The following is a 10,701-nucleotide window of genomic DNA, read 5'->3' on the forward strand; positions in this document are numbered from 1 at the left end:
TCAATCTCTGACCATTGACTTTAAAGGAATCACCTGAGTTGCCCCGAACTTCTACAGAACCATAAGGAAAAACTTGAACTACAGTGAATGGCCCTGACCATCTTGACTTCAATTTGCCAGGAAACAGTCGAAGTCTTGAATTGAACAGAAGTACCTGCTGCCCTGGTTGGAACTCCCTTCTGATTAAGTTCTTGTCATGCCAAGCCTTTGTTCTTTCTTTATAAATCTTGGCATTCTCATAAGCCTCATTTCTGAACTCGTCAAGTTCATTCAGTTGCAACAGTCTTCGTTCACTAGCGGCACTCCAATCATAGTTTAACTTTTTCATAGCCCAGAATGCCCTATGCTCCAATTCAACCGGTAGATGACACGCTTTACCAAACACCAACCTGTAAGGAGACATGCCTATTGGTGTTTTGAATGCAGTTCTATATGCCCAAATCGCATCATCTAACTTTTTCGACCAATTCTTCCTCGAACTGTCAACGGTCTTCTCCAGGATGCTCTTGATTTCTCTGTTTGAAACTTCAGCTTGCCCATTTGATTGAGGATGGTAAGGCAAAGCTTTTCGGTGATAAACTCCATAACGAGCCAGCAGTGCATCCAATTGCTTATTCACAAAGTGTTTCCCTTCATCACTAATCAGAGCTCGGGGAGTGCCAAATCTAGTAAAAATATGTTTATGCAGAAAATTAAGCACAGTTTTACCATCATTGGCTCTAGTTGCTACAGCCTCCACCCATTTGGATACATAATCCACTGCCAATAGAATATATTTATTGTTGTAAGACGGTGGAAAAGGCCCCATGAAATCGATGCCCCATACGTCAAACAGTTCCACCTCAAGAATCCCTTGTAGAGGCATTTCGTTTCTCCTCGAGATATTGCCAGTTCTCTGACATCTATCACAAGCCTTGACAAACACATTGGCATCCTTGAATAATGAAGGCCAATAGAAACCGCTTTGTAATACCTTAGCCGCCGTTCTTGATGCTCCAAAATGCCCTCCGCATTGTTGAGTATGACAGTGATTAAGAATGGACTGCATCTCTTCTTCAGGAACACACCTTCTGATAATCTGATCAACACAGTGCCTATAGAGAATAGGTTCCTCCCAATAGTAGTGTTTCACCTCAGAAAAGAATTTCTTTAATTGCTGCTTTGACATTTCAGAAGGCACAATTTTTGCAACCAAAAAGTTCACTATGTCTGCAAACCACGGGACAGCTAAAGTCTCACTTACCCCAAACAACTGCTCATCAGGAAAATGATCATTGATTTGCACTGCTTTCTTGTTTTCAGTCTCCTCCACCTCAAGTCTAGAGAGATGATCAGCTACCGCATTCTCGCTACCCTTCTTGTCACGAATCTCCATGTCAAATTCTTGAAGCAATAGAATCCATCTAATCAGGCGGGGCTTGGCATCTTTCTTTGACATCAAGTATTTAATGGCAGAGTGATCAGTGTAGACAATCACCTTGTTACCAATCAGATATGGTCTGAATTTATCGCAAGCAAACACAATAGCTAGCAACTCTTTTTCTATAGTGGCATAATTCAGCTGAGCATCATTTAGAGTCCGACTAGCATAGTAAATAGACCTGAATACCTTGTCAATCCGCTGTCCCAGAACTACCCCCACTGTGTAATCACTGGCATCACATATCAACTCAAAAGGCAATTCCCAATTCGGAGCTATCACAATTGGAGTAGAAATCAGCTTTTCTTTCAAGAAATTGAACGCCCTTAAACATTCTTCATTAAAATCAAAGACAACTCCATTCATAAGCAGATTCGAGAGAGGCTTAGACACCTTTGAGAAATCTTTGATGAATCTTCGATAGAACCCAGCGTGACCAAGAAAACTTCTGACTCCTTTGACTGAAGCTGGTGGAGGCAGCCTTTCAATGGTAGAAATTTTTGCTCTATCTACCTCAATTCCCTCACTTGAAATTTTATGGCCAAGGACAATCCCTTCTTTCACCATAAAATGGAATTTCTCCCAATTCAACACCAGATTAGCCATCTCACAACGACGCAGCACGTTCTCCAAATTACCCAAACAAAGGTCGAATGATGAGCCAAAAACAGAGAAGTCATCCATGAAAATCTCAATACACCGGTCTACCATGTCTGAAAATATGGCCATCATGCACCGTTGAAATGTTGCAGGGGCATTGCATAGTCCAAATGGCATTCTCCGGAAAGCAAATGTGCCATAAGGACATGTAAAGGTTGTTTTCTCTTGATCCTCTGGTGCGATAGCGATCTGATGTACCCAGAATACCCATCCAAGAAACAGTAGTAGCTATGGCCTGCCAATCTGTCAAGCATCTGATCAAGGAAAGGTAAAGGAAAATGATCCTTCCTTGTTGCCTTATTGAGCTTGCGGTAGTCTATACAAATCCGCCACCCCGTTACAGTCCTTGTTGGAATGAGTTCATTGTTCTCATTTTTCACTACAGTCATTCCACCCTTTTTAGGCACCACTTGCACAGGGCTCACCCATGCACTATCAGAAATTGGGTAGATCACCCCAACATCCAACCATTTAAGAATCTGGTCCAATACTACATCCTTTATGGCTGGATTGAGTCTTCTCTGGGCCTCTATGGATGGCTTGCTATTCTCCTCCAATAAAATTTTATGCATCACTGTCGCTGGGCTGATTCCTCTAATATCTGCCAAGGTCCACCCAATGGCCAATTTATGCTTCCTTAGAACCCTCAACAGTTTCTCCAATTCTACCTTTGACAGGTCAGCTGACACAATGACCGGTAAAGTTTCATTCTCTCCCAAATAAGCATATTGCAAGTGATCTGGGAGGACCTTTAATTCCAACGTTGGTGGCTGCTGAATGGAGGTTAGCAGTTTATCAATCGCATCCGCTAATTCTTGAAACTTCTTCCAATATGGTTAGAAGGAGTTTATCCACTTTACACATTCTCTGGTCTCAGCATCATCATCATCATCGCCCTCATCACCCCATAATACTGCCTCTAAGGCATCACTGCTCATCCTTCTCTTGGAGATTTCCTTTTCTATCACATCCACACTAAAGCAACTGTCACTAGCCACTGGATACTTCATAGACTTGAAGACATTAAAGACCACCTCATCTCCTTGAACTCTCAACTTAAGCTCTCCTTTGTGAACATCAATAAGAGCTTGGCCTGTGGCTAGAAATGGCCTACCAAGAATAATAGGGACATCTGTGTCCTCCTCCATGTCCAGAACAATAAAGTCAGCGGGAAATATGAACTTATCCACTTTCACAAGAACATCCTCGATAATTCCTCGTGGATGTGTTAACGATCGGTCTGCGAGCTGTAAAGTGACAGTTGTTGGTTTTGCCTCCCCCAAACCAAGTCTTTTAAACACAGATAAGGGCATCAGATTGATACTTGCCCCCAGATCACATAAGGCGTGCTTGCATTCAAACTTGCCAATGGTGCAAGGTATGGTGAAACTCCCCGGATCTCTCAGCTTTTGGGGTAACTTCCTTTGTAAAATCGCGCTGCACTCTTCAGTGAGTGCAACAGTCTCATAGTCCTCCATTCTCCTTTTCTTTGACAAAATCTCCTTCATGAACTTAACATAACTGGGCATCTGCTCCAAGACCTCAGCAAAAGGAATGTTTATGTGCAGCTTTTTAAACACCTCAAGAAACTTATAAAACTGTTTATCAAGGGTAGTCTTTCTAAGCCTCTGAGGGTATGGAACTCTAACTGGCTGCTCAATGACAACTGGGGGACTCTGTTCTGACTTCTGATGGTCTTCAGTAACCCTTTCTGAATCAGACTGTGCACCCATCTCTTTTTTCTGAACCACTGCCTGTGGAGGTCTAGGCTGCTCTGTTTGCTTCCCACTCCTCAGAGTAATTGCCTAAACTTGCTCCTTGGGGTTGACTTCAGTATTACTAGGCAAGTTTCCCTGGGGTCTGTTATTGAGCATATTGGCCAACTGCCCAACCTGTGTCTCAAGGTTTCGAATGGAGGATCTTGTCTCAGTCATAAATTGAGTCTGAGTGTTAGTAAGAGTCAACAGGGCAGCTTGCAGTTCATTAGGTCTCTCAGGTTGAGGCATTGATTGTTGAGGCCTAGGCTGCATGGATGACGAAGCTTGATTCATAGGTGGCTGAGGCATGTTATTCTGAAATTGGCCCTGAAACTGAGGTTGTTGGCCTTGATTATTCTTCCATGAAAAATTGGGATGATTTCGCCACCCAGGATTGTAGTTGTTGGAGAATGGGTTATTGAGTGGCCTCTGAAAATTTCCCACCGCTTGAACTTGGGCATGATCCATAGGGGTGTTATTATTCATACAGATAGGGCACTGATCAACAGAATGAGCACCACCACACATTTCACACCTCACTGCCATCTGAACCGCATTAGCAGACACACTACTTTGTTGCAACTGCTTGGTCAAAGAGGCTACTTGCGCTGTTAAGGCAGTGATTGCATCTAGCTCATGCACCCCACCTACCTTTCTGACTCCTGATGATCTTTCCTCAGACCACTGATGGTTGTTTGTAGCCATGTCCTCTAGCAGCTTATATGCACCAGTTGCACTCTTGCTCATAAAAGTGCCACCCGCTGCAGCATCAATAATGGTTCTGGTTGTCGGACATAAACCATTGTAGAAATTCTGTACTAGCATCCACTGTTCAATGCCATGATGAGGACATCTTCTCAGGAGTTCCTTAAACCGTTCCCACGCCTCATAAAATGACTCTCCGTCATTCTGGCAAAAGTTATTTATCTCTCCCCTCAATTTAGCAGCTTTGGACGGAGGGAAGAATTTGGACAAAAATTTCTGAGCTAGATCTTGCCAGGTGACGATAGGGTTTGGCTGCAGAGAGTTCAACCAAATTTTTTCTCTGTCCCTTAGAGAAAATGGGAACAGCCTGAGCTTGATTGCGTCATCGCTCACCCCATTATATCTGAAGGTCCCACATAACTCCAGAAAATTGGACAAATGGGTGTGAGGATCTTCAGAGGGTAACCCATTGAATTGCACAGAAGATTGCACCATTTGTAGAATAGCGGGCTTTATTTCAAAGTTGTTGGCCTCTACAGTTGGTGGGCATATACTATTTTGTACTCTCGTCAGAGTGGGTAGCACATAATCTCGCAGGCTCCTCTCAGCATTGGGTTGAGCCTGAACCCTTCGTACAACTCCAGGAGTTTGAACATTCCTGCCATCCCCTTCATTCTGTGCCATCTTTACAGATTTATGGGCCTCTCTCTTCTTCTTTCTGATTTGATTGCAAGACTTCTCAATCTCAAGATTCAGAGGAACAAGTGTGTCCTTTCCTTTTCTGCCACGCATATACCAAAATTCACCTGAGATAGAAAAATTTAGCAACTAAACAGATTAGAAGCAAATAAATTAAAATCAAATTAGAATAAAAATTAATTAGACTGATATTGATAATTTTCAGTCCCCGGCAACGGCGCCAAAAACTTGTTGCGATAATTTTGCTATGCAAGTGCACACAGTCGCAAACTCGTAATAAAATGGTAAAACCAAGTATCGTCCTCAAGGACTGAGTTATCAATTACCAATCAATTAATTTCTTGTTCTATTTGATGAATTGAAATTCTTGATTTTTGTAAAATACAGCAAAAGAACCAATAAAGTGCAGAAATAATAGTCGAAAATTAAATGAAATAATAACTAGTAGTAAAGCTTTTAAATTAATCACTGAGAAACAATTAGGATATTCAATCTCATCAACTATCCTTCCTATTATTCCCTAATGCAAAGTATGAATTCTTCTTATTTTTACCTAATTCAATTAACAAGTTGATACAGCAGCCTATAATCATACTATGAATTATAAACTCAACCTAGGTGACAATTTCCTATATTTCTATGGTAAATTGAACCACAAAGGTAGCATTAAATTCCACAACTTAATAACAGTTACACAATTAATTCAGATACTTTCGTTCTAAATTAGAATTATGTCCAATATAACCACAGCATAATTAAATCTCACTTCTCAGATTTTGACTTAAAAACATATATATATATATATGACTAAAGATGGCCAATCAATAATCAATCTATAAGAATAGGTTATAAGGAATTGAAGAAGATTGAAGAAGAAAGAAATTAAAATTGCATTAGGTCATAACAGAGATTCAAGTGATTCAATTGAACATCCTAAACAGAAAATTAGTTCATAGTCATAGTGCTAATCACAATAGAAATTAAAGATAACATCAGGAAGAAAAACATGTAAAAATACTCTAAGCTTGAGCCTTCAAAACCAAAACTCCTCCCTTCGTCCGTACGTCCCTATCTCTCTCCTTTTCGCAATCTTAAAACCTAAGATTTCAAAAATTAAAGAAGCGGGCTGCGGCTCTACATGCACTATGCCGCGGCCCGTATCACAATTTCTGGGCAGGAGGTCCTTTTCATGCCGCGGCTCTCTGAAGCCATGCCGCGGCCCGCATCGACGAATTCTGGGCAGAGTACCCATCTATGCCGCGGCTCTATCTAACCATGCCGCGGCCCGAAGACTTCCTGAAAAACAATGCTTCTGTTTCCCACCTAGCCGCGACTCCCTTTTGCTCATGCCGTGGCTCTTAAGGGAAATCTCATTTCTTCAAGTTTTCATCCCAAAAATTCACCAACACTTCCAAATTGTGTTGAGAACCATTCTTGATCAAAATATGATGGAAAACTCGGTTATTTCTTCCCTTTCTTTGGCATTTTCTTCCACATGCTCAATTCTTCCTGATATTCACAAAAACAACCAAACAAAGCATAAACCCGCGCTAAAACAAGGAAAAACAAAATAAAAGACTACTAAAAACATCACCAAAACATAATAAAAACTAGACTCAACAATATGCAAGTACATTTTTTACGTGGTTGGGGCGTTAAGGAGCCTTAGTCCACGAGTCAGTTGTATTAGAGCTTAGAGAGCTTTTGACAATGGATTTTTTTGTAGGTTTGAGCAGAGTAATTGGTTACAAGAGAGAATCTGGGATCCCCACTACTCTGCACAACTCACCCTATTTATAGGCAGTTAGGTGCAATGGGCTTGGGCCGGACTAATCCTGGCCCAATAGGGGTGTAATCATAGTTTGCTCGCTAATGGAGCCATAATACAAAGAATGTTGCTTAATAAATCATATTAGTTAGAGCCCATTGGACCGACTTGGGCATAGAAAAGCCTTACAGCTGCCAATAGTACTTAACCTCAGACTGGTCCGCGTGGGGTTCTAAGGGGATCATGGGGACAAGATTTTTCAAAGTAGTGGCAGTACTGTTTCCTAGGAACAGTGTACGTTTCGTGCGTAACCTCTTCTGCAGGTTAGTTGAGGAGACCAACTTCCGTGTTTCTTGGGGACCTGTCAGCATCAGAGAAGAACAAACTTGCCCTATCCAGACGTCTGGTGCAGATTCCTTTACTAATGTCCCGGTTCATTTACCGGAGTCCTGATTTTCTCACCAGGACGGGTTCATTCTCGACAAGGTTTATTCCCAAACTAGTGAGTCTGCCACCTCTATTGGCATCCCGGAGGATATGGATAGGTCAGGACCGGGAAGATGAGTTGGGCCTGCACCTTGGTCTCGGTTCCTGGAGGATACAGGTAGGTCGGGACTAGGAAGATAAATTGGGCATGCATCTTGGTCCTGATTCCCTTGTTATGGTCACGCCCATCGAACATTGTTGGGTTCATTGACGATTGGGCTATCAAGACTTTCTTCTTCCCTGTTCATCAGGCTCATGATGGGCCTGGATCTCTTTGAGGGAGCCTATGGACCCATCGTGTCATGCCACGTGTCCCGGGGGAAAACAGGGATAACACAACCCATAAAGCAACATCTTAAACAACTTATAAAATTACATAAGCAACCCATACAACTCTTTAAGCAACTCGTTAAGCAACCTAATAAATCAACATATTATACAACTTATAAAATTTCTTAAGCAACCTATAAAGCAACTCGTAAAACTCCTTAAGGAACTTATAGAGCTACTTAAGCAACATGTTAAGTAACTTATAAAACTCGTTAAGCAAGCCATAAAATAACTTGTTAAACAATCCATAAACTAACATGTTAAGCAACTTATAAAACTACTTAAGAAAATCATAAAACTATTTAAGTAACTCGTTAAGTAACTCATAAAACTTCTCTGTTTTAGTCTCTCAAAACAGAATTTTTTTTTTAAATAATGGAAGTTGTTTTTAAATGAATTGATGAGTTGCTATTTTTTTCTACATAAAGTATTTGTTTATATATTTTTACAAGTACCATATATAAATAATTCGATATATATTTATAAAAAGAAAGACAAAAATAGATGAATTTGGTATATGTAGTGGAATGGTTAACAAATGCAACAAAATTCATAAAGTACAATGCATTCTAGCTTTAATATTTTCTATATATGTATAAATATATATGACTAAAATAGTGCATAAGGCAATCAACTTTGCTTGGATTTGGGAATTAATGAAAAAAAATGTAATTTGAGATTAATATATATATATATATAAAGATACCCTATATAGTAATTAGTAATTAATTCATAAGTGAGAAAATAGATAGCTTTCTAAGCTAAGTCATAATCTTGAATGGAAAATTTGAATATATATATATATATTAATGAAAGAAAGTTTAAATTTATAAATGAAAAAAAACTTAGTTATAGATATATTAATGAAAAATCCCCAAACTATTTTAATAAACAAAATTTGTTCACCAAGTCTATTTTGAATGATATATATATGACAATTCTTTTATAGGGGTTTCACTTTAAGCCCTACCGGTGGGGCTCTCAGTGTTCTCGACTCGTGAACAGTTTTCGGTGGAATTTTTTTTATGAACGTGTATATTGTAGCTATTTAGAGCATCTTGCAAATTTTCAGAAAATTCCGAATAGTTTAGAGTACCGAAAACTAAGTTCAAACATGTTGTTGCACGCGTGACTAATTTTTTTTATGCGAGTAGAAAACATGTTTGAACCTAGTTTTCGGTACTGTAAATTATTCAGAATTTTTTGAAAATTTGCAAGATTATCTAAATAGCTACAATATACACGGTCATAAAAAAAATTGTGCCGAAAACTGTTCACGGGTCGAGAAACACTGAGAGTCCTACCGGTAGGGCTTAAAGTGAAGCCCCTATAGGAGAATTCCCCTATATATATATACTAGTAAATATTATGTTTATTAAATTATATTTATAAATACATGTGTATACTTGTTTTAAAAAAATAAATATTCTTGTAAGAATTTAAATCAATATATTTAATAAAACATTGACAAAAAATAATCTCAATCACATATCAAAACACTAAATTCTTTTTATTTTCAATATTACCAAAATATTCATATTTTAAATATTTAATATATTAAATACAATAAAATAATTAACTTCAACTATTACTTTTTAGGTTTTTAATTAATTGAAAGAAATAATTTTTTTTTATAATTTTCTATATAGTTTTGTAGACAAACAAATAATTTTTTAGGTACTGATATTTATTTAAAAATTATTAGAAAATCATAATTATATAAATATAAAAATTATTTGTGAAAAAAATTAAAATTAAAATTTTAGGTATTTAAAATTACTTCTGTATTATAATATTTTAAAAATCGTATTTTATTAAAATACACATGAAATATTTACAAAAAATATATTTTTTTAATGAAACTCTATTTCAAAAACATTTTGTATAAATTTTATAAAAAAACTAAATTTTTAATAAACATTTTGTTTCAATAATGTTGATGTTTAATAAAAATATTTTTATCTTATTAAAATGATTTGAATTGAAATTGAGCTGAACTGATATATTTCAAAAAACAAATTTCAACTAATTGATCAAATATATTTAAGAGTATTTAAATAGTCTGGAATCATTAAGAGTTGATCAATGATAATAATTAATTCTGTTGACGCCGCTTTTCGTCAACTTAAATTTGAAGAGCACTAAACAATGCTTTAAGAAAATAAGGAAGAACAATTGAATTTTTACGTAGTTCAGCAGTTAAAATCTGCCTATTCCATGAGTCAATATTATTGATTTGTGGTATTCTCTCAAAGCTTTCACAAAGAAATTTAGCAGAGTGTTCTCAGTACCAAATTGTGCGTGTCTACAAACGAAATTCTCCAGTCTATTTATAGACTGGTGAAGAAAAATATCTTCCCCTTATTTCGGGAAGTTACAATTCAAATTTGAAATAAATGTAATTAAATGCACTAGTTACATAATATTCCATGATAATTGGGATTTAATATCAGATAATAACAAATCCCTAAGGAATATGGATTTCCTAATAGTTGTCGCATGTAAAACGCGTTGATGATCTCGAGGCAAGGTTTATGCTATTCCGAGATCAAACAACACTTCGAGCTCATTATTTTGGTAAGCTTCCTCCTTAGCCAGTGATTCCACCGAGCTCAACCTTCGGAGACCAACATCTTCGAGCTTGCAACGAAGGCTCAAATTACACTCATATGCATCAGAGAAGGTTCATCCTTTCGAGCTTAGTGCTTATGCTCGAGCCTTCTGAACTGGTGCTCGATCGCCAGTAAGAAAAAGTCAAGAAATACACATATTTTATACAGGTGTTGAGCCCTAATATGTTAGCTTCGAGCTTACGCTTTACGAGCCTACATTTCGGGGCTCATTTATGATGATTTCAAAATTTGGGTGTAACATTT

At 37.9% G+C, this 10,701-nt stretch overlaps 1 non-coding gene across 1 annotated transcript; it reads left to right on the forward strand.

The window, feature by feature from the left end:
• Positions 1-4,672: 4,672 nt before the first annotated feature.
• LOC133802755 (small nucleolar RNA R71) lies at positions 4,673-4,779 on the forward strand. Its single transcript, XR_009877502.1, has one exon. It is a non-coding gene; the product is annotated as a small nucleolar RNA R71 (small nucleolar RNA).
• Positions 4,780-10,701: the final 5,922 nt, after the last annotated feature.

This window comes from Humulus lupulus, chromosome 9, assembly GCF_963169125.1.
Source record: "Humulus lupulus chromosome 9, drHumLupu1.1, whole genome shotgun sequence".
Classification (NCBI taxonomy): Eukaryota; Viridiplantae; Streptophyta; class Magnoliopsida; order Rosales; family Cannabaceae; genus Humulus; species Humulus lupulus.